The following is a 22,224-nucleotide window of genomic DNA, read 5'->3' as shown; positions in this document are numbered from 1 at the left end:
AACAATGTTTTCCTCATGGCTCTGATGACATCCCATTTCTGTTCGAGTTAAAGTTATTATCACATACTCGCTAAACGTCTCTAAAGTTTATTTTGAGAGTCAAATCTGAAGCACAGGAGCATTTAGGGCTCATCAGCTGACTTAAGTCCATACCTGCAAAAACAAAACGAACACATTCCACAAAAACAAAGCTTGCCAAATGCCCATTGGTCAACAAATAAAACAAATGCTGCAGCTGATCATCAAAAATTACTGCTTTTTCCCTTTCTGCCCACCATGTATTAATAACAGTAAACAGATACAAATTCAATATTTGAGCCAATGTTAAAGATAGAGAAAGGCCAGCCCAGAGAAACTCAGTGACCTCTTCGAGATCATAGAGTGAGGCCAATGAGAAGAATCAGCATTGAGTGTGCTGGGAGCTTGGAGGGTATATCTGGCTTTTGTTCAATTGGATCCTGCTGGAAATTTCTGACATGGTAAAACCCCTCCAAAGGACTGGAAGAAATACCTTTCTTTAAGCCTCCAAGGAAAATGCGCTTTCTCAAGGCTCGATCACTGTTATCTGAGTCTGAAAAGTTGAGAGCTAAACACAGGATCTGCAGGCAGAGGCTCTGTAGGAATGGAGGCATCTGCAGATGTGGGCCACTGAGACGGCATCTCACTGAGGTGGCGGCAGAAGCTAGCAAAATCGGTGAATGGGCCCTCAATAAACATCTGATCCATGCATAAAAGTATAGCTGGAGGTGAGGGAGGAGAGAGAAGCAGAGGGCTGAGATGGAAACCTGGGTGCCATGGACATGTGCCATTTGTTGGCTGCCCAGCTCTACCGGGAGATTCCAGATTATAGACCAGGGTAGGAGGCAAAGCCCAGCTCACAAAACAAGCTTCAAAGGCCCGGGGCTTGCTGGCCCAGATCCCAGCAGCCGGGGACTGCACAGGCCCATCGCTTACATTTGTAGACATTTTTCCATCTGGAGCTTGAGGTGCAAAAAAGAATGTTCAGAAAATATGTCATCAAAGGGGAGAAGAAATTCATAACCAACATACCCAACAAAGGATTTTTAATCAAGGAAATATAAAGAACTGAAAATCAGTAGAAAGAGGCAGACAACCCGATCTAAAAATGGGCAAAAGGCTTGAACAGACACTTCTTAAAAGAGGACATCCAAATGGCTAACAAACATAGGAGAAAGTTTATTTCACATGTGTTCAACCTCATTAACTATCTGGGAAAATGCATATGTCCTATAACCCCGTAATTCCATTCCTACAGATTTTCCAATAGAGATGAGGGCAGAGGTCCATCAAAAGACATGTACTAGAATATTTGTAGCAGCACTATTTCTAATAATCCAAAACTGAAAATACTCCCACATCCATCAACACTAGAATGTGTAAACAAATGGTGGTTTATTCATTTGGTGGTTTATCCAAGTTGGTGGGATATTACATAGCAATGACAATAAATGAGTTAGAACTATATATAACAGCATGGAAGAATCTCACAAATATAATATTGACCAAAAGAAGCCAGACACAAAGAAAACACATTGTGTAGTTCCATTTATAGAAAATACAACAGCAGGCAAAACAAACCTATGAGGTGAGAATTCAAGACAGTGGTCAAGCTTGGGGTGAGTGACTGGAAGGAGGCACAGGGTGGCTCCTAGGGGGCTGTCATGTTTTCTTTCTTCTTCTGGGTAGTAGTTATTCAGTGTGTTCGTTTTGTGAAGGATCGCTGAGCTGTATGTTGAGTTGTACAATTTTCTCTATGCCATATTATACTTCATTCATGTTAGTATAATATGGATGACTCTTGAAATCATTATGTTGGGTGAAAGAAGCCAGACACAAGAGGACAAATATGGTATGGTCCCACGTATATGAAATCTGTAGAATAAGCAAATTCATAGAGACAGAAGGTGGAGTACAGGTTACTAGGGGCTTGGGGGTGGGGTGGGAGGAATTATTGCTTAATTAGTACAGAGGTTCTCTTCGGTGTGATGAAAAATTGTTGGTAATGGATGGTGGTGATGGTGGCACAATATTGTGAATTAATCAATACCACTGAATTGTACACTTGCAAGTGGTTAAAACTGTACACTTGCAAGTGGGAAATATTGTTACGTGTATGTTACCATAATTAAAATATTTTAAATTTAAGTTTGTATTTTAAAAAGCAGTGACACATCCCAAAGTAATTTGGGCAGATAATAAAAAATATATTTACAGCCTCCCTCCCCACCCAGCCCCGAGGAGCTGGGGGAAGGTGCAGAAGTATTGGACTTCCTCACCTGGACTGGTGTTGATGTCACAAACATTGGGATTGGTGGTTTGATGTGCTGAGCCCTCGATCATGGGACTTGCCCTTATGAAGCTCGTTACTGCAAAGGAGAAGCTAAACTTGCATATAATTGTGCCTAAGAGTCTCCCCCTGAGTACCTCTTTGTTGCTCAGATGTGGCCCTCTCTCTCTCTAACTGAGCCACCTCAACAAATGAACTCACTGCCCTCCCCCCTACATGGGACCCAACTCCCAGGGATGTAAATCTCCCTGGCAATGCAGGATATGACTCCCAGGGATGAATCTGGACCCGGCATCGTGGGACTGAGAGTATCTTCTTGACCAAAAGGGGGATGCAAAATGAGACGAAATAGTTTCAGTGGCTGAGAGATTTCAAATGGAGTCGAGAGGTCACTCTGGTGGACATTCTTATGCACTATATAGACAACACCTCTTAGGTTTTAATGTATTGGAATAGCTAGAAGTAAATACCTGAAACTACCAAACTCCAACCCAGCAGTCTGGACTCCTGAAGATGATTATATAATAATGTAGATTACAAGGGGTGACAGTGTGATTGTGAAAACTTTGTGGATCACACCTCCTTTATCTAGTGTATGGATGGATGAGTAGAAAAATGGGGATAAAAACTAAATGACAAATAGGGTGGGATGGGGGGGATGGTTTGGGTGTTCTTTTTTCACTTTTATTTTTTATTCTTATTTTGATTCTTTCTGATGTAAGGAAAATGTTCAGAAATAGATTGTGGTGATGAACACATAACTATATGATCATACTGTGAACAGTTGATTGTATACCATGGATGACTGCATAGTATGTGAATATATTTCAATAAAACTGAATTTAAAAAAAAAAAAAAAGCAGTGACAGGGAGAATTCTTTCTGGGCAGAGGTGGCAGCAGCACCAGCCAGTTCTCAGGGGCAGCAGAGGTGGTGGTGCCCAGGTGGCAGTGTCCTCGGGGGGGGGCACTCTGTGGCATGACTCTGGCCATGATCCTGGCTGCCCAGCCTCCCTGGATCCCCCTACCCCTCTTTGCTGGCAGCTCTGTTCTCCTGCCTTCCCAGGGATTTCTGTGAATGACTCAAGAACCTTCCAGTAGATATTATTATTTTTTTTTATTTTTGCTTAAAATATTTAGGGCTGGTTTTTTGTTGTTCCAAACCAAGAACCTGCTGTTCACTGGGGCATCGGTCACAGACCAGATGCCAGAGGTGGGAGGGCAGTGAAGAAGGCTGTACAGGGGAGAGGCAGGGGAAGAACAGGTCTCCGTTCTTCTAGCTCTTAGGCCAAGAGGACTCCATTAGGGCCCTTCTAGCTCTAAGGAACGAAGCTCAGCTTATTCGTTCTAACTGCCACATCCTTCGAGCTGATCCTTAAAAGCATCTTGCATGTAGGAGAGGCTAAACCTGCTTATAATTGTGCCTAAGAGTCTCCCCCTGAGTGCCTCTGTGTTGCTCAGATGTGGCCCTCTCTCTCTTTCTCTAGCTAAGCCAACTCTGCAGGTGAACTCACTGCCCTCCCCCCACTACGTGGGACATGACTCCCAGGGGTGTAAATCTCCCTGGCAATGCAGGATATGACTCCTGGTGGTGAGTCTGGACCCGGCATTGTGGGATTGAGAATATCTTCTTGACCAAAAGGGGAAAGCAAAATGAAACAAAATAAAGTTTCAGTGGCTGAGAGATTCCAAATGGAGTTGAGAGGTCACTCTGGTGGGCACTCTTACGTACTATATAGATATCCCTTTTTAGGTTTTAATGTATTGGAATAGCTAGAAGTAAATACCTGAACTATCAAACTGCAATCCAGTACCCTTGACTCTTGAAGACGATTGTATAACAATGTAGCTTACAAGGGGGTGACAGTGTGATTGTGAAAGCCTTGTGGATCGCACTCCCTTTTATGCAGTGTCTGGATGGATGAGTAGAAAAATGGGGAAAAAAACTAAATGGAAGGTAGGGAGGGTGGGGATGATTTGGGTGTTCTTTTTTACTTTTATTTTTCATTCTTATTTTTATATTTTCTGGTACAAGGAAAATGTTCCAAAAATAGATTGGGGTGATGAATGCCAACTATATGATTGTACTGTGAACAGTTCATTGTACACCACAGATGATTGTATGATATGTGAATATATCTCAATAAAACTGAATTTTTAAAAAAAATCTTGATGGATGCCATTTAGGATGTGAGTGAGAGGTACAGATTTTACCTCCACATTCCTGATGCAAGAGGCTGAGGCTCGGAGATGGGGGTAACTTGCTGGAGGTCCCCAGGGGGGTGCCCACCCCACAGCCCCTGCCTCTTACCCACCAGGCCATATGGACCTGCCTTCCATGTTTTATTTATGCTCCCTAAAGTCATCAAAGCTGGTCACAGGGCGCCAATTAGAAAACACTCAACATTGCAAATGTCAGACTGCTGCCCGTCAAACAGAGGCATCCCTGTGCAGTGTTCGTTTTCAGAGACAAGTCGTCACTTTGAGACCTGACACTGTTTCATTTTGCCTCTGGCCTCGTTCTTTGTGATTTGAAGTTTCCCATGAGAAATGCTAAATAAAAGCTGCTACAATTCTATAGGAAGGACATTTCCAATGTAACTTACAAAAAAAAAAAAGGAAGGAAAAAAGCGACTCAGAAGCCATATTCTCATTACTGAAATTCACTTCACTACATTTCATTTTTACACAAAGGGAGGATGTCTGATAATAATTTATAAAGCACATCTTTCTTATCAATACAACCTACATTTAGGTGGTACTTCACTTTCTATGGGGCAATGTCACAAAAATGACATTTTGGGTCCTCATGGGGGGCCCATAAAATGGGCAAAGCAGACAAAGATCCATGTAGCAAATACTAAGCATTTTATATATGGCAGGCACCTATGGAGGGAATTAGCCCCATTTTACAGCCTGGAAAAGGGAGGAGGCCAGGAAAAGGTAAATCACATGGCTAAGTACACCGAACTGGTAAACAATAAAGACAGAAGCGGAACGGAGAAGAACACTGTGCTCTCTGTCCAGAAATAGTGTTTTGGTTTAGTTGGTCATTGTCTGTCTTTTCCATGTGCAAATACATGGCGAGAGCTCAAAGATGATGAGCTGACCAAGTGAATTAATGCATAAGCAAGTCGTGCACTGAGTGAATTAATGCATATGTGTTACACAAGCAGCAGAACAAACCCAGGATGATGCCGCCCACCACCACAGCACAGCAACTTCAGCCTGACGTCCCACCCAAGGACCTGTCAAACCTCACGTACTCGAGGTTGTCATAAGCATCACTCACTGAAAATCCATCAGACCCTCTTCATGGATCCACCAAAATGTCAGAAACCTTGCAAAACCAAGTGACATCTAAGTTGGTTCCCAAGGTTATTGGGTAGAAAGCCTGTCAAAGAATATCAGGCAAATGCTTTAGATCTTGGATTTAGACTAAAAGGTCTTGGCAAGTAGAAAATGGAGGAACATGCCACTTTTTATGCCAATGCAACAATAACAACAATCTGCAAAATCTTTCCATGTTACAACATTTTTGAGTTGTAAGGTTAGTCGGGCTGAAGTCTCACTTGCCAGAGCAGAATTCCAAGTCCTCTCAATCCCGCCTCTTCAGTCTCTCACAAATGCATCCCTTCCCTCCAGCTGCTCTGCCCCGCCCTGCACTGGGCATCATCTCCCGCTTGGACAACATCAGCTGGGTCTTCATCAGTCTCTCATCCTGCCCTGCCCCTGCCAATCCATCCCCCTGCTACATTCTGCTTAAAACCCTTCAATTACTCCCCTCTGTTTCTTTGGGACAACGTTCCTGCACCAGTTCTTCCCTGCCCACTGTTTCCTGGCTCCCAGCCCGCCATGCACTCTCTCTGTGTACGTGCGGTTCCCTCCACCACCCCACTGTCCATTTAACTGCCTCCTCCCTTCATCCATTTAAATGGCACTTCTTCGAAGAAATTTTTCTTAAGTGCCTGGCTATGCTCCCACAGCCCCTCAGGCTTCCTTCCTCACTGCTCGTACCAGGTTGTATTCTGATTGCCTCTTTATCTCTCTCTCCTTCCTGGAACGAGGGTCCATGGCTGTCCCATTGGCCACTGTATCCCCAGGCTCTAGCACTGTGTATGTCACTGGGTGTGCTCAATAAATAATTCTTAAATGGACCAATTCAATTTTAAATACTTTACATTTGATCACAAAGCCCATGGCTCTCCAAAGAAAACTGTTTCACTGCAAGACTTTCTTGATAATCAAGATGACTTTAAAAATCCTGGTGCCGGTTTGTATATTTATGTCCCCCAGAAAAAGCCATATTCTTTAATGCATTCTTGTGGGGGCAGATGTATTAGTGTGGATTGGGTTGGAACCTATTGGTTCAGTGTCCATGGAGATGCGACCCACCCAACTGTAGGTGATGACTCTGAGTGGATAATTTCCATGGAGGTGTGGCCACACCCATTCAGCATGGGCCTTGTTTAGTTTACTGGAGCACTATGTAAGCTCAGACAGAAGGAGCTCAAGTGAGCTGGAGCTGAGAGACATTTTTGAAGACGTCTGTTGAGAACTGATGCAAACATTTTGGAGAATGCCATTTTGAGAGGCAACCTGGAAGCAAGCAGACACCAGCCATGTGCCCTCCCAGCTAACAGAGGTTTTCTGGATGCCAAAGGCCTTTCTCCAGTGAAGGCATCCTTTGTTGATGGACACTTTATAGCCTTAAGACTGTAACTGTGTAACCAAATAACCCCCCCTTTTTAAAAGCCAATCCATTTCTGTGTGTTTTGCATTCTGGCAGCATTAGCAATCTAGAACAATCCCCTTAGGCAGACCAAGTTTAAAATACCAAGAAAGTGAGTGTTAGCACTAAACTCGACAAACTAGCTAAGCAATGAGCACAATTAGGTTCTCCTGTCCTTAACAGGTTGCAGAATTTTTTAAAAAAATGCTCATCCTAAATGCTCTGGCTATTTCTATATAGTTTTAGTGTCAGAAGTATCCCTTGGCTTCCCCTTTCTGGGAAGATGGAGAAATCTAGACTTTCTCTACTCTTCTCACTAAGTACTAGTAAAAACCCTAAACATGATGTTTAAAAAAAAATAAGATTCTCAAAGATGGAGAAAAGGCAGACTGGCTAGGGATGCCAGGACACAATTAGTGAGTTCCTTGGGTTTTCTTTTTTCCTCATGTATCGCAGACTTGGAGCTAAAAAAGGTGACAACCTGTAAACACCAATGAACATGGACAAAAAAAGAAGTCGCAACAAAAGCCTGTTCTCTACAGCCAAAGAACCAGAAAATGGGCAGCCTGGCCAGACAGAAAACTTCTAAACAGTAAACACTCTACTCCAGCTAAATACCACAGAAAAAACTGTAGCCCTAACACAACTGCACAAGCAAGAAGGCTGAGTGGGGAGCCTACACTCCCACCCTTGGAAGGCTGTGATGAGGTGGCCTCACAGCCCTGCCAGGGTGGTATCAAGAAGGCCAAGTATGGAGCTGAGACTTTCATCCCCACCAGGCAGCAGCAAGGCCACCCCACTCCACAGGGTCAGTGGAAACCATGTGGGGAACCCGGGCTTCTACCCCATGAGGCTGTAGCAGGAACCTCTCCCCTGTTAGGTGGCGTTCTGGTTTGCTAATGTTGCCATTATGCAAAATACCAGAAATGCATTGGCTTTTATAAAAGGGTTTTATTTGGTTACAAATTTACAGTTGTACAGCCATAAAAGTGTCCAAACCAAGGCATAAACATGAGTACACCTTCACTGGAAAAAGGCCATTGGTGTCCAGAAAACCTCTGTTAGTTCAGAAGGCATGTGGCTGGTGTCTGCTTGCTCTCAGGTTGCATTTCAAAATGGTGTTCTCCAAAATGTATCTAGGTTTAGCTTCTTGGGGCAAACTCTGGGGTAGTATCTCCAAAGTGTCAGCAAAAGTCTGCTTTCAAAGTCCATCTCCAAAATGTCTCTCTAAGCTGTAGCACCAAGCTCCTTCTGTCCGAGCTCTTATAGGACTCCAGTAAACTAATCAAGACCCATGCTGAATGGGTGGGGTAATACCCCCAAGGAAATAATCTAATCAAAAGTATTACCCACAGTTGGGTGGGTCACATCTTCATGGAAATATCCAATCAAGAGGTCACACCCTAATCAAAAAGATTAATCAATCTGCCCCCACAAAATTGCATTAAAGAACATGGCATTTTGGGGGACATAATATATCCAAACCAGCACAGATGGTATCAGAGGAAGCCTACTGGAGAGTCAGGACTTCCACCACAGCCCATTATCAGTGGAAGTCACAAGGGGAGCAGTGATGAATGCTTCTACCCCTACCAGCCAAAGATGCATCAGAGGAGGCCTTGTGGGGAGCCAGATCTCCAGCTCTGCCCAGCAGTAATGAGGAAACCCCATGTACGTCAACGGAGGCTGAGTGGGAAACCTGGACCTTCTATCGTCACCTGGCAGCAATGGGGCAGTGCTGTCCCCTCCCCATTCTGAAGTAGTATCAGAGAGAGCCAGCTTTTTAAAAAATACATTAAAAAGAATTAAATAATATATAGAGTCTCATAATGTAATACCCAAAATGCCCAGGTTTCAACCAAAAACACTCATAGTACCAAGAATGAGGAAGATCTCAAACAGAATGACGAAAGACAATAGATATCCATCAATTGATACCAACAATGAGATGCCAGAGATGTAAGAATTATCTGCCAAGAACAGACATGAGAGAGGATCCAAGATGGCGGATTAGTCCATGAAAAACACTAGATAAAAGACAGAAAATGCTCCAGAATACCAGTTCCAGAGTTGTGCTGGCTGGACAAGGTCTGCTACATCCACAGTGACTGTGCACTTGGTGAAACCAAGAGTCTGCATTCAGAATCGAGTGAGTGAGGTGCTGGGGACACGGAATCCGCACCACGGTGGGGAGAAAACTGGGGTCGGCATTTGGAGATGGGTTAGTTTAAAAACGCCAAAAGCAACTGCAGATCTGGTGGTGAGAGCTGCACCGTCGAGAGCGGTCGGGAGTGCCTTCCACGCCCCAGGCACCCGCCTTAGTATCTGGCGTGGAAGATAGCCTTTCGCACACCTGCAGCTAATTGTCTCGAAGCTAGGAAGGTGGAGATCCATGGAAGTGGGAAAGATTGCCCCATACAGCCATCTTCTCAGCAGGCCGGGAATGCCCCTGTGCAGTGCCATGGCCAAGAGCTTCCCTTAGGGATTCCATTCACCTGTGATGTTGCACAGTCTTCCTCCACGGAGGCCTGCTGAGTGCACAGTTGAGAGGTGGGGTCCCGCATGCAAGTAAGAAGAGCCCTACACCAGTCCCAGGAAATTGTGGGCCCATGTCAGGGAGGGACTGTGGGGAGTCTGAGCTGAAGGGCTGGACTCATGCAACAGCTTTAAGACTCCAGAAACAGCTGAGAGATCTGAGTCTTAAAGCTGTCTTTCCCACCTAACTGCTCAGGGCACACACCCCACCTTCAGGGCTGGCAGCACCAACTGCACCCAAAAATTTGCTGCACTGATTGGACCCCCACAAGGTTCTGATTCCCCACTCATCACATAGACAAAGCTGGGGAGAACTGGCTTGAGGGTAATAGGTGGCTCAGGGGTGCCATCTGCTGGTAAGTCAGGGATATAGCCTGCCAAGCCATAGCTCTGAAAAATTAGCCTACATATAGCAAAAGAACCCTATCAAGATGAGCAAATGCCAAGAGGCCAAAAACAACAGAAAATTTTAAAGCATATGAAGAAACCAGAAGATATAGATAACCCCAACCCAGAAACCCAAATCAAAAATTCAGAGGAGACATAGTACTTGGATCAATTAATCAAAGAAGTAATCACAAACAACAAGATCATAGCACAGGATACAAAGGACATGAAGAAGACCCTAGAAGAGTATAAAGAAGAATCTGCAAGAGTAAATAAAAATATAGACGATCTTACAGAAATAAAATAAACTGTTGATCAAATTAAAAAGATTCTGGATACACACAGTACTAAATTAGAGGAAGCTGAGGAAAGAATAAGTGAACTGGAAGAGTGCAGTCTTCAAAGTGAAAGTAAAAAGTAAATAATGGAGAAAAACATTGAAAAATTCGAAATGGATCTCAGGGATATGATGGACAACATAAAGCACACAAGTATAAGAATCATGGGTGTTCCAGAAGGGGAAGAGAAGGGTAAAGGTCTAGGAGGAGTATCCAAGAAATTGTTGGGGAGAACTTCCCAGCCCTTCTGGACAACATGAATATGCAAATCATAGATGCCCAATGAACTCCAAACAGAATAAATCCAAATAAACTCATTCTGAGACATATTCTGATCAGATTGTCAAATGCTGAAGAGAAGGAGCAAGTTCTAACAGCAGCAAGAGAGAAGCAATTCACCACATATAAGGGAAACAACATAAGACTAAGTAGTGACTATTCAGCGGACACCACTGAGGCGAGAAGGCAATGGTATGACATACTTAAAATTCTGAAAGAGAAAAACTGCTAACCAAGAATTCTTTATCCAGAAAAGCTCTCCTTCAGATTTGAGGGAGAGCTTAAAATCTTCACAGACAAACAAATGCTGAAAGAATTTGCTAACAAGATGTGCCCTACATGAGATACTAAATGGAGCCCTACTGGCAGAGAAAAACAGAAAAGAGAGAGAGGTATGGAGAAGGGTTCAGAACTAAAGAGATTTAGTAAGGGTATGTTAAAGGAAATAGAGAGACAGAAAAATATATCTGACAGACAAAAACCAAAGGATATGATGGCTGATTCAAGAAATGCCTTCACAGTAATAACATTGAATGGGGAATGGATTGAACTCCCAATTAAAAGATATAGATAGGCAGAATAGATTAAAAAATATGAACCATCAATATATTGCTTACAAGGGACTCATCTTAGACACAGGGACACAAAGAAATTGAAAGTGAAAGAATGGAAAAAAAATATTCCATGAAAGCTACTGCCAAAAGAAAGTAGGAGTAGCAATATTAATCTCAGATAAAATAGACTATAAATGCAAGGATGTAATAAGAGACAAAGAAGGTCACTATATACTAAAAAAGGGACAATTCAACAGGAAGAAATAACAATCATAAATGTCTATGAACCCAATCAAGGTGCCCCAAAATACATGAGAGAAACAGACAAAACTGAAGGAAGCAATAGATGTTTCCACTGTAATTGTGGGAGACTTCAATACATCACTCTCTCCTATAGATAGATCAACCAGACAGAGGAATAATAAGGAAATTGAAAACCTAAACAATCTGATAAATGAATTGGAATTAACAGACATATATAGAACATTACATCCCAGATCACCAGGATATACATACTTCTCTAGTGCTCAAGAAACTTTCTGCAGAATAGATCATAAGCTGGGCCCTAAAACAAGCCTCAATAAATTTAAAAAGATTGAAATTACTCAAAGCACATTCTCTGACCACAATGGAATACAATTTGAAGTCAATAACCATCAGAGACTTAGAAAATTCACAAATATCTGGAGGTTACACAACACACTCCTAAACAATCAGTGGGTTAAAGGAGAAATTTCTAAACATATAGAGACAAATGAAAATGAGAATACAACATATCTAAACTTACATGATGCAGCAAAGGCAATAATGAGGGGGAAAATTATAGCTCTAAATGCATACATTAAAAAGGAAGAAAAAGCTAAAGTCAAAGAACTAATGGAAAAACTGAAGAAGCTAGAAAGTGAACAGCAAACTAATCCTAAATGAAGTAGAAGAAAAGAAATAACAAGGATTAAAGCAGAAATAAATGACATAGAGAACAAAAAAACAATAGAGAGAATAAATAAAACCAAAAGTTGATTCTTTGAGAAGATCAGCAAGATTGACAAGCCCCTAGCTAGACTGACAAAATTAAAAAAAAAAGAGAAGACCCAAATAAACAAAATAATAAATGAGAAAGCTGACATTACAGCAGATCCTGAAGAAATTAAAAAAATTATAAGAGGATACTATGAACAACTGTATGCCAACAAACAATAATGGAGAGGAAATGGACAATTTCTTGGAAACACATGAACAACCTAGACTGACCAGAGAAGAAACAGAAGACTTCAACAAACCAATCACAAGCACAGAGATCCAATCAGTCATCAAAAAGCTTCCCACAAATAAATGCCCAGGGCCAGATGGCTTCACAGGGGAATTCTAACAAACTTTCCAAAAAGAACTGACACCAACCTTACTTAAACTCTTTCAAAACATTGAAGAAAATGGAACACTACTTAACTCATTTTATGAAACTAACATCACTCTAATACCAAAACCAGGTAAAGCTGCTACAAGAAAGGAAAACTACAGGCCAATCTCCCTAATGAATACAGATGTAAAAATTCTCCACAAAATACTTGCAAATTGAATCCAAAAACACATTAAAAATATCATACACCATGACCAAGTGGGGGTCATTCCAGGCATGCAAGGATGGTTCAACATAAGAAAATCAATGTATTACAATCAATGTATTACAGAACATTAACAAATCAAAAGAGAAAAATCAAATGATCATCTCAATAGATGCTGAAAAAGCATTTGACAAAATTCAGCATCCTTTTTTTGATAAAAACACTTCAAAAGGTAGGAATTGAGGGAAACTTCTTCAAAATGATAAAGGGCATATATGAAAAGCCCACAGCCAGCATAGTACTCAATGGGGAGAGACTGAAAGCCTTCCCTTTAAGATCAGGCTGCTGTTACCACTGTTATTCAACATTGTGCTAGAAATGTTACCCAGAGCAATCCGGCAAGAGAAAGAAATAAAAGGCATCCAAATTGGAAAGGAAGAAGAAAAACTGTCAATTTTGCAGATGATATGATCTTACATCTGGAAAACCCTGAGAAATCGACAATACAGCTACTTGAGCTAATAAACAAATTAAGCAAAGTTGTGGGATACAAGATTAATGCACTTAAGTCAGGAACATTCCTGTACACTAGAAATGACCTAACTGAAGAGACGCTCAAGAAAAAGATCCCATTCTCAATAGCAACTAAAAAAATCAAATACCATAACTTTACTAAAAGAAATAGAAGGGGATCTAAAAAGATGGAAGAATATTCCATGTTCATAGATAGGAAGGCTAAATGTCATTAAGATGTCAATTCTTCCCAAACTCACCTACAGATTCAATGAAATTCCTATCAAAATTCTAACAACCTACTTTGCAGACTTGGAAAAGCTGGTTATCAAATTTATATGGAAGGGGAAGATGCCTCAAATTGCTAAAAACATTCTAAAAAAGAAAAAATGAAGTAGGAGGACTTACACTCCCTGACTTTGAAGCTTATTATAAAGCCACAGTAGTCAAAACAGCATGGTACTGGCACAAAGATAGACATGTTGATCAATGGAATAGAATTGAGAATTCAGAGATAGACCCACAGATCTACAGCTGACTGATCTTTGATAAGGCCCCCCAAACCAGTGAACTGGAACATAACATTCTATTCAACAAATGGGGCTGCAAGAGCTGGATATCCATATCCAAAAGAATGAAAGAGGGCCCCTACCTCACACTCTACACAAAAGTTAACTCAAAACAGATTAAAGACTTCAATATAAGAGACAGTACTATAAAACTCCTAGAAGACAATGTAGGGAAACATCTTCAAGCCCTTGTATTAGGAGGTCACTTCTTAGACCTTATATCCAAAGCACAAGCAACAAAAGAAAAAATAGATAAATGGGAAATCCCCAAACTTAAAAGCTTCATACCTCAAAAGAATTTGTCAAAAAGGTGAAGAGACAGTCAACTCAATGGGAAAAAATATTTGGAAGCCATCTGTGCCGGTTTGAATGTATTGTGTCCCCCAAAACACCATTATCTTTGATGTAATCTTGTGTGGGTAGATGTATCAGTGTTGATTAGATTGTAATTCTTTGAGTGTTTCCATGGAGATGTGCCCCACCAAACTGTGAGTGATGACCCTGATTGGACAGTTTCTGTGGAGGTATGGCCCTGCCCATTCAGCATGGGCCTTGATGAGTTTAGTAGAGCACTATATAAGCTCAGACAGAAGTAGTGAGCTTGCTACAGCCAAGAGGGACACTTTGAAGAGTGTATAGAAGCTGAGAGAGTAGCTGCAGATGAGAGACAGTTTGAAAACAGCCAGTGAAAGCAGACTCTTGCTCTGGAGAAGCTAAGAGAGGACAAACACCCCAAGAGCAACTGAGAGTGACATTTTTGAGGAACTGCAGCCTAGAGAGGAACAACCTGGGAAACCAGAACTTTGGAGCAGACGCCAGCCACATACCTTCCCAGCTAACAGAGGTTTTCCAGACACCATTGGCCATCCTCTGGTGAAGGTACCTGATTGCTGATGACTTATCTTGGCCTTAAGACTGTAACTGTGTAACCTAATAAACCCCTTTTATAAAAGCTGATCCATATCTGGTGTTTTACATCCTGGCAGCATCAGCAAACTAGAACACCATGTATCTGACAAAAGACTGATAGCTTGTATATATAAAGAAATCCTACAACTCAATGACAACAGTACAGACAGCCCAATTATAAAATGGGCAAAATATATGAAAAGACAGTTCTCTGAAGAAGAAATACAAATGCCCAAAAAACACATGAAAAAAATGTTCATCTTCACTAGCTATTACAGAGATACAAATTAAGACCACAATGAGATATCATCTCACACCAATTAGATTGGCTGCCATTAAACAAACAGGAAACTACAAATGCCAGAGAGGAGGCGGAGAACTTGGAACTCTTATTCATTGTTGGTGGGTCTGTATAATGGTTCAGCCACTCTGGAAGACAGTCTGGCAGTTCCTTAGAAAACTAGATATAGAGTTACCCTTTGATCCAGCAATTTCACTTCTTGGTATATACCTGGAAGATCTGAAAGCAGTGACACAAACAGATGTCTGCATGCCAATGTTCATAGCAGCAATATTCACAATTGCCAAGAGATGGAAACAACCCAGATGTCCTTCAACAGATGAATGGATAAACAAAATGTGATATATACTCATGATGGAATACTATGTGACATTAAGAAGGAACAATGTCATGAAACATATGATAACATGGATGAACCGTGAAGACAAGATGCTGAGCGAAATAAGCCAGGCAAAAAAAGAGAAATATTGTATGTAACCACTAATGTGAACACTGTGAAAAATGTAAAATAAATGGTTTATATTGTAGAATGTAGGGGCCTAGCAATAGACAGCAAATAGTGAAGGGGGAATGATAATCTAATAACAGATAAGTTATGGAGGGTAAACTTAATGTTATGGGAATACTCAGGAATGACTACGGTTTGTTAATTTCTGGGGGGTAAGGTAGGAAAGAGTTTGCAGAAATGCAGTTATTTTAGGTTGTTTTTGTTATTCCTTTGTTGGGTTATAGACTGTTTTCTTGAGGTAGGGTAGAAACATGTTGGAAGCAATGTAGTTATTTTAGGTTATTTGTTTTTTCTTATTCAAAGAAATAAGTTTTGGTTTTGTTGGAAATGTTTTTTTAATGTTTGTTTTTTAATTTTTTGATAAAGTTTAAAAAAAAAACAATGAATGAGTGTGAAAAAAATAGCAAATGAACAATGGGGGAGGAGGGAAATGGAATGTTTTGGATGTTCTTTTTAATTCTAATTTTTATTTTATTTTTTGGAGTAATGAAAATGTTCAAATATTGATTGTGGTGATCAATGCACAACTATATGATGATACTATGAACAACTGATTGTACACTTTGAAGGACTGAATGTTATGTGAATATATCTCAATAAAATTGCATTTTGAAAAACAGAAAAAGAATTATCTGTCAAAAAATTTAAATTTGAAGATTTAAAACTGGAATATACATTAACCAAAATAAAATTTAAAAAACTCAATGGACTGGCTCAATAGTAGAAGGAATGGACAGAGGAAAAATTAATTAACTTGAAGACAGAACAACAGAAATTCCCTAATTCGAAAAACAGAAAGAAAACAGACAAAAAAAAAAAAAATGAACTGAGAGCTTCAGGGATCTGTGGAACTATGAAAAAAAAAAAATTAACATTCATGTCATTGGTATCCTAGAAGGAGACAGAAGGTAGGGCTGAAATAGTTCTTGAAGAAATAATGGCTGAAAATTTCCTGAATTTGGCAAAAGATATACACCTACAGATTCAAGAAGCTGAGCAAACCCCAAACAGGATAAATTCAAATAAATCCACACTGAGACACATCTTAATCAAATTTCCTAAAGCAAAAGACAAAGAAAAAAAATCTTAAAAACAAGACGGAGACAACACTGCTGTCTATAAAGGAAAAAAACAATCTGAATGATAGTGGGTTTCATCAAAAACATGGGGGCCAGAAGGAAATGGCACAACATTTTTCAGGTATCAACAGAAAAGAATTATCAATCCAAAATCGTAATCCAATGAAAATATCCTTCAGGATTGAAGGGACACTCAAAATATTATCAGATTAAGGAAAACTAAGAGATTTTTCACCAGCAGATCTACCCTTAAAAAATGGCTAAAGGAAGTTATCTAAAAAGAAAGGAAATGATAAAAGAAGGAATCTTGAAACATTAGGAAGGAAGGAAGAACATGGTAAACAAAAACATGGGTTAAAACAATAGATTTTCCTTCTCTCAAGTTTTCTAGACTATGTTTGATAGTGAAAGCAAAAATTAAAACATTGTCTAAAGAGTTCTACATGTATGTAGAGGGAATATTTAAGACAATTATATTATAAATGGGGCAGGGAAAGAGGACTTAAAGTAGGTAATGTTTCTACACTCCACTTAAACTGGTAAAATGACATCAGGAGATTGAGATAACTATGGATATATTATGTAATACCCTAGGGCAACCACTAAAAAGTCATACAAATGATATACTCAAAAACTCTGTTGAAAAATTAAACATAGAATTACCATATGACCCAGAAATTCCACTCATAGGTATATGTTCAAGAGAAATAAAAACCTTATACATGAATGTTTATAGCAGCATTATTCTTAACAGCCAAAAAGGTGGAAGCAACCAAAATGTTCATTAATGGATGAATGGATAAAAAAATGTGGTATTTCAACACAATGGAATATTATTCAGTCATAATATTCATAAAGGAATGAAGTACTGACACATGCTACAATTTGGATGAAACTTGAAAACACTATGCTAAGTAAAAGAGGTCAGTAACAAATGTCCACATATTATATGATTCCATTCATAGGAACATTCTAGTTTGCTAATGCTGCCAGAATGCAAAACACCTGAGATGGATTGGCTTTTATAAAAGGGGGTTTATTTGGTTACAAAGTTACAGTCTTAAGGCCATAAAGTGTCCAAGGTAACACATCAGCAACTGGATACCTTCACTGGAGGATGGCCAATGGTGTCCGGAAAACCTCCATTAGCTGGGAAGGCACATGGCTGGTGACTGCTCCAAAGTTCTGGTTTCAAAATGGCTTTCTCCCAGGACGCTCCTCTCCAGGCTGCAGTTCCTCAAAAATGTCACTCTCAGTTGCACCTGGGGTATTTGTCCTCTCTTAGCTTCTCCAGAGCAAGAGTCTGCTTTCAATGGCTGTCTTCAAACTGTCTCTCATCTGCAGCTACTCTCTCAGCTTCTATGCATTCTTCAAAGTGTCCCTCTTGGCTGTAGCTCTGCTTCAAAATGTCACTGAAAGCTGCACTGAGTTCCTTCTGTTTGTCAGCTCATTTATATGGCTCCAGTGATTTAATTTACACCCACCCTGAATGGGTGAGGTAACACCTCCATGGAAATTATCCAATCAGAGTCATCATCCACAGTTGGGTGGGGCGCATTTCCACCAAATCAAAGAATTACAATCTAATCAATACTGATATGTCTGCCCACACAAGATTACATCATAGATAATGGCATTTGGGGGGACATCATACATTCAAACCAGCAAGGTACCTGATGGCTGATGGTAACCCTTGGACACTTTATGGCCTTAAGACTGTTAACTGTATAACCACATAAACCCCCTTCATAAAAGCCGATCCATTTCTGGTGTTTTGCATCCTGGCAGCATTAGCAAACTAGAACAGGGGGAATAAGGGAATGATCATTAATACTTTTGAGGTAATAAAAATATTCTTAAATTGACTGTGGTGACGGTGCACACAACTGCGAATATACTAAAAACCATTGAACTGTGCATTTTAAATGGGTGAATTTTATGGTATGTGGGTTGGATCTTGATAAAGATATAAATATGTGATTTATATCTCCTCGAAAAAAACACTACAGAAAAATCAAAATAGAATTCCAAAAATTTTCAAGAATCCCACAGGAAGGCAGGAATAAGAAAATAGGGAAACACACACACACACACGCAGAAAGAAAAAACAGAAAAGTAAAATAAAATGGCAGACTTAAGCCCTAACATATTTATAATTACAATAAATGTAAATGGTCTAACTACAGCAGTTAAAAGACAGAGATTGGCAGAGTGGATTAAAAAACATGCCCCAATTATATGCTGTCTATAAGAAATTCACTTCAAATATAATGACATAGGCAGGTCAAAAAAAAAAAAAAAAGGAAGAAAAAAAATTACATCATGCAAACATTAGCCAAAAAAAAAGCAGGAGTGGCTATATTAATATAAGATCAAGTAGACATCAGACCAAAGAAGATTACCAGAAACAGAGAGGGGTATTATGTAATGACAGAAGGATCAATCCAATAAGAAGACATTGCAGTCTTAAATGTGTGTGCACCAAACAGCAATTTTGTGAAGCAAAAACTTATAGAACTGCAAGTGGACATTAAAAATTCCACAATTATAGCAGACTTTGACATTCCTCTCTCAACAAGATAGAACAACTAGAGAGAAAACCAGCAACAATACAACATAACACCATCAATCAACAGTATCTAATTGACATTTGGAGAACATTCCATTCAACTACAAAAAAATACACATACCTTTAAAGTGCCCACAGAACATATACCAAAATAAATCATGTCCTTGGCCATAAAACAAGCCTCAATAAATTCAAACAAATTGAAATCATACAGAATATGTTCTCTAGCACAGTGGGATCAAACTATAAATCAATAACAGAAAGATAACAGGAAAGTCTCCAAATATTTAGAAACTAAATAACACACTTCTAAATAATCCATAGGTCAAAGAAGCAGTCTCAAAGGAAATTTTTAAACATACATTGAAATGAATAAACATGAAAATGAAAATACAATGTATCAAAATGTGTGGGATACAACTAAAGCAGCACTGAGAGGGAATTTATAGCACTAAATATATTGATTAGAGAAGAGGAAAATTCTCAAACCTATCTAGGCTCCCATCTCAAGAACCTAGAAAAAGAAGAGCAAAATAAATCCAGAGCAAGCAGAAGAAAGGAAATAATAAAGACAAGAGGAGAACTTAATGAAATTGAAAAAAATAGAGAAAATTGATGAAACAAAGAACTGGCTGTTTGAAAAGATGAATAAAATTGGCAAATAAAGCAGATATAAATTACCAATATAAGGAGTGATAATTGATAAACAGAACTGCATCAAATCTACAGAGCTTGCAGATATCAAAAGGTTAATAAGGAAATAATGTGAACAACTATACACACATAGATTTGACAACATGGATTAAATGGACCAATTACTTGGAAAACACAAACTACCAAACTCACCTGGTATAAAACAGATAACTTGAATAGCCCTACAACTTTTAACGAAATTGAATTTGTAATTTTAAAACTTCCAAAAAAGAAATATCCAAGCCCAGATGGTTTCACTGTAGAATTCTACCAAATATTTAAATAAGAAATAACATCAATTCTACACACTCTCTTCCAGAAAATGGAAGAGGAGGGAACAATCCTCAATTCATTTTATGAGGCTACTATTACCCTGATACCTAAACCACACAAAGATAGTACAAGGAAAGAAAACTACAGACCAAGATTCCTCATGAATATCGACACAGCATCCTTATCAATATAATAGCAAATTAAATTCAGCAATATATACAAAGAAATATACACCATGACAAAGTGGGGTTTATTCCAGGGATGCAAGGCTGGTTCAGAATTCAAATTTCAATCAATATAATTCATCATATTAACAGATGAAAGAAGAAAAGCCACATGAACATACTGATGCAAAACAAGCATTTGATAAAATTCAACACCCATTCATGATATTAAAAAAATATACAACTCAGCAACAGGAATTGAGGGGAACTTCCTCAACTTGATAAAGAACATCCACTAAAATCTAAAAATATCTATGGATAACACTATAGTTAATTGTGAAAAACCAAATGCCTCCCACTAAGTTCTGGAGCAAGGCAAGGATGTTCACTCCAACTAGTCTTATTCACATAGTGCTGGAAGTTCAGTGCAATGAGGCAAGAAAAGGAAATAAAAGGCATACAGACCAGAAGGGAAGAAATAAAACCATACCTATTTGAAGATAGCACAATTGTCTACATATAAAATCCCAAGAGATCTACAAAAAACACTCTAGAACTAATAAGTGAATTCAGCAAGGTTACAGGATACAAGATAAACATACAAAAATCAAGTGTATTTCTATTACTAGTAATGAATATGTAGACACCAAAACTTAAAAATTCAGTTCATTTGCCATCACTCATGAAAAGGAAATACTTAGTTGCAAATCTAACAAAACATATACAGGACTTCTACACTGAAAACTATAAAACACTGATGAAAGAAATCAAAGAAGATCTAAATAAATGGGGAGACATACCATGTTCATAGACTGGAAGATTCAAAATAGTGAAGATGTCAATTATTTCCAAATGCATATTCAGGTTGACCATAATTCCTCTCAGAATCCCAGCAAAGATGTTATAGATATAGACAAGATTATTATAAAATTTATATGGAAAGGCAAAGGAACAAGAATAGCTAAAATAATTTTGAAAAAGAACAACAAAGTGGGAAGAATTACTCTATCCAATTTCAAGACTTGTATAGCCACAGTAATCAAGATTGGGTGGAACTGGTAGAGGAGAGACACAGAGATCAATGGAATAGAATAGAGAACCCGGAAAGAGACACCTACAAATATACCTGATGATTTTTGACAAAGATGCAAGAGCAATTCAATGGAGGAAAGAAGGGCTTTTTCACAAATGGTACTGGAGTAACTGGACATCTATAGGCAAAAAAAAAATATGAACCCTGACGTACGTCTCATACCTTGTACAAAAATTAACTCAAAATGCATCACGAACTTACATGTAAAACATAAAAGATGTAGAAAAACATCTTTGATATTTAGAGCTAGGCAAAGAATTCTTAAACTTGACACCAAAAACAATCCATAAAAGAAAAAAGTGATAAATCAAACTTCATCAAAATCAAAAACTAATGAAAGAACCTGTTAAGAGCATAAAAAGACAAGCTATAGACTGGGAGAAAATGTTTATTAAATCATATATCCAGCAAAGGACTAGTATTTATACTATATAAAGAACTCTCAAAACTCAATTAACAAAACAAACAATCCAGTTAGAAAATGGGCAAAAGCCATGAAAAGACATTTCACCAAACAGAATATACAGATGGCATATAAGCACATGACAAGATGATCAACATCAGTAGCCATTAAGGAAATACAAATTAAAATTACAATGAGGTATCACTACAGACCTAACAGAATGGCTAAAATATAAGATAGTGGCAACACCAGATGCTGGTGAGGATGCAGATAAACTGAATCACACATACATTGTTGTGGGAATGTAAAATGGTACAGCCACTGTCAAAAACAGGTTGTCAGTTTCTTAAAAAATCTAAACATGCAAGTGCCATACAGCCCAGCAATTACACTCCTAGGCATTTATCCACAGAAATGACAACTATGTCCACACAAAAGCCTATACACAAATGCTTGT

General features: G+C 39.1%; 1 protein-coding gene across 3 annotated transcripts in view; it reads right to left on the bottom strand.

Moving 5' to 3' along the window:
* OSBP2 (oxysterol binding protein 2) overlaps positions 1-22,224 on the bottom strand; it is a 217,920-nt gene that overhangs the window by 156,301 nt on the left and 39,395 nt on the right. The window lies entirely within an intron of this gene.

Source organism: Choloepus didactylus, chromosome 23, assembly GCF_015220235.1.
Source record: "Choloepus didactylus isolate mChoDid1 chromosome 23, mChoDid1.pri, whole genome shotgun sequence".
In the NCBI taxonomy this organism is placed as follows: domain Eukaryota; kingdom Metazoa; phylum Chordata; class Mammalia; order Pilosa; family Megalonychidae; genus Choloepus; species Choloepus didactylus.
This window is presented reverse-complemented; position numbering and strand designations above follow the sequence as displayed.